The sequence below is a fragment of the Ctenocephalides felis genome, unplaced genomic scaffold (assembly GCF_003426905.1).
Source record: "Ctenocephalides felis isolate EL2017-DRISC unplaced genomic scaffold, ASM342690v1 CF-g0.4_SCAFFOLD_02261, whole genome shotgun sequence".
NCBI lineage: Eukaryota > Metazoa > Arthropoda > Insecta > Siphonaptera > Pulicidae > Ctenocephalides > Ctenocephalides felis.
Genome location: NW_020538415.1, coordinates 17,884 through 21,237, shown reverse-complemented (window position 1 = coordinate 21,237; position 3,354 = coordinate 17,884). Strand labels below are relative to the sequence as shown.

The window sequence follows — 3,354 nt, the reverse complement described above, 5'->3', positions numbered from 1 at the left end:
AAATATTATTGTGCTTAAAAATACTAAAAAGTATTGGTTTTTGAATTTAGTATCAGACTATTATATTGTTTTAATCAAAAATACTCAACTATTATAACTTGTCTTTTTTTTGAAAAATTATAGAATTTGAAATTAGTATTGAAAAATTTACTGTTAAAATTTACAACATTTGAAAATGATTCTGATTTACCACATCAGATACGAGCAACAGAATTCATTCTAATATTGTGATATGATATTTAATGAGATTTAGATCTTTCTTGCACTTATGTTTGATTTTTATGAAAAGTACTCAAAATTCGATATTGAATACTATCGATACTTTCGCCACGATATTTTTTTGGCATCGATATTTTGATTAGATACTTTTCAAAGTATTCAATATCGATCTTTTGCCTCGATAATACTAACACTAGCCGTACCACGTTCGCGCAGTATCGTAGCTGGTCGTGACTGATCGACGCGTTAAGGTGCGTCCACACCTAACGAACGAACACGAACGAACATAAAAGAACGTACCAGAACGAACGGCAACAGCATAGTGTGGACGCCACGACGATCACGAACGAACATAAACAAACATGGCGAGCAATGTTCCGCAACTTGTCGGTACATCAAAAGGAATTGTTCGTTCATGTTTGAACTCGTATGTGCAGTGTGGACGTCTAAACGAACGCAAACGAACATTTTTGTTTAATAATTTAAAATAATAATGTTTTTTATATAATATGGGAGATAAAGACCTTTTTATAAAATATTAGAAAAAAAAAAAACGATGCTTGGGAAAGTGTAGGCAGAACGTTTGGGATGTCAGAAGTTGCAGTGCAGTAAAGAAGAAATTGCAGTCTTTACAAGTAAATATTAAACTTGTTATCATACATAGACATTCAACATATATGTTGAGGATGAGAGTATGAAAATTGAGTATAGTTAGCTCAAGCCTGGAATGTTCAGCTTGCTCCGAATATGAATGCTGAGGAAAGAAAACGACTCAAAATATAAATATTAAATACAAAAACTGAGTGAAATTAATTGAATAATTTATTTACAGTATATTTACAAAATATACACGAACAAAAATCACACAAAAATCAGTGAAAAATGCCGTATGATTAAAGCTTACATCCATATCAATATAAAATGACGTTTCACGGAACATCTACGAACAACGAAAATTCAAGCGCTCACTGCTCTTAAGCGCTTGTTTAAGTTCGTTGGAATTTTCGCGTTCGTTCGTGTTCCTGTTCGTTCTTCTTTGTATTTTCTTGTTCGACATGTTCGTTCGAGTTCGTTCGTTAGGTGTGGACGCACCTTTAGCATGCGAGCGCGCGCGACACTCCTTGTCTCAAGTGGTTGGGTGCGCGCGTGTGTTGTGTGTGTGTGTGCGATTCCATGCCAGGCTTGCAGTCGCGAGACTAGCTCATTTGGAATTTGAGAACGCGCTGAGACGTATCAATTGGTATAATATTATAACGTAGTTGATAATTTCCAATAATAGTTTATATTTAATCATATTATTAATTTAATGTAATTAGTACGTTCAGTGCGTTTATAATGAAGATTATACAGAAGTAGTATTAAGATAGAGTTTTTTCACGCGGACCGGAATAATATATTAAGGTAAGGCAAGGCATAATATTTATAAGATACACAAGACATTTTGCCTTGAATATTAATACATATAATATAAAGATCACTATCAAGGTGAGGCATATTATTTATTAATAACTTATTATTATTTTAACGAGTTTTATGTTTTCGTTTTAGGGTGTTATAGCGAAACTTTTTCAAGTTATCAAGTTAATAATATAACAATATTAAGGTGAAGCATATTAATTATATTTATAAGATACAAAATATTTTTTTACATATTATTATACTTATCCTAATTTAGCCTTATTAAATTTTAGTTTTTTATTTTTAGAATATTTCCTTTGTACCATCTTATATTGTTACAAAAATGGATGTTTTGTCAAGCACGATGATTGGCAATTTTTCTGATGATTCAAATAGTGCTTTAGAATATAGTAAAATCGATAACTCATCAATGAGTGTTACCGACAAAATCCCGAAGAAAAATGAGCCATTTTCTTTAGATCTCCAATTTGAAGATTTATTCCATGTTGTAGATGGTACAGATATAAATTTTATAAAGAAGCATTTTTAAAGTGTTTTAGGAAAGCTGCAATATATCCTTGCGATTTGAACTTTCGCTATGCACGAGTAAATAAAAAAGGTGCTCATATTAGAGCTCATTGTCCCAAGAATCGCAATCAAAAGGAGGAAAAGGATGTTGGAAATTGCATGATATTTAATGCTCACATTAAATTTGATCCTCATCAAAAAATGATTAAAGAAATTATAATCATACCTGAAGGTATACTTAATCATGGTACAGATACTAATCCAATTCTTAGAGGAAAAGACAGAGATGATTTAAAAAAAAAACTTAAACATCAAAAACCGGCAGCATGTCGTCTTGAGCAGTTCGAAGATATGATAACAGAATTTCCTGAATCATATGAAAATTTTGGTAAAGTATACAATCTACCTTCACAGGTTTGCTTGCGTTCACAGCATTCATGCGATAATCCAAGGTTGCAATAGTACAAATTTGATTGATTATATTAATAAGTGCTATATGTTTTTAAATGATAATAGTTCTAAACTTTTTACAGAAAACATAACATTACATTTATGTTGCAGTCATTTCACAAAAAGGCTGTCATATCATGCAAAAAAATTTGCAAATGGTAATCAGGAAATAATATCTGTAGCTGTAAGCTCAATTATTTTTCTTTTAGGTGAAAGATGTAGAGATTTAAACCATGCTTTTAGGTGAAAGATGTAGAGATTTAAACCATGCTCGAAAAATGTTCACTCATATTGTGTGGATTTTAGGTAGTAAGTATCATAATGTACAAATAGATTTAGCGATCAAGAAAATAAATCTATTTGAAAATAATGACTCAGTATCAGACAAGACAATCTTGACTGATAATGATGTTTCAGAAATAACAAATGATCGTGAGCCATATCGAGATCTTTTACGAAATAGTCTATTTTATAAAGATTTCCTTGTATTAAATGCGAAACCGAAAAGATTATGCCGAAAGAAGGATTTATTAATCGTTTTTTCTTCCCAGGTTTCTTAAATTAGGTAATGGACAGGTATATTCCAATTATACCTTTGTTGTCAGGTCTAATGTTAGATAATGACAGAAAACATTTGTACTCAAATGCTGCTGTCGAATCATTTTTTAATACATTAAAGAACAATATCTGCCATGGTGATAAATATATGGAAGCAAGACGTTTCGTGAAGAAATTAAGAGGTGAGTTGCGACTTGCCAA

At 31.3% G+C, this 3,354-nt stretch overlaps 1 long non-coding RNA gene across 1 annotated transcript; it reads left to right on the top strand.

Moving 5' to 3' along the window:
• The first annotated feature begins 1,593 nt into the window (after nt 1-1,593).
• On the top strand, nt 1,594-1,981 carry LOC113380622. The gene is made up of 3 exons (XR_003367458.1): nt 1,594-1,620; nt 1,768-1,822; nt 1,925-1,981. It is a non-coding gene; the product is annotated as an uncharacterized LOC113380622 (long non-coding RNA).
• The last annotated feature ends 1,373 nt before the right edge of the window (nt 1,982-3,354 follow it).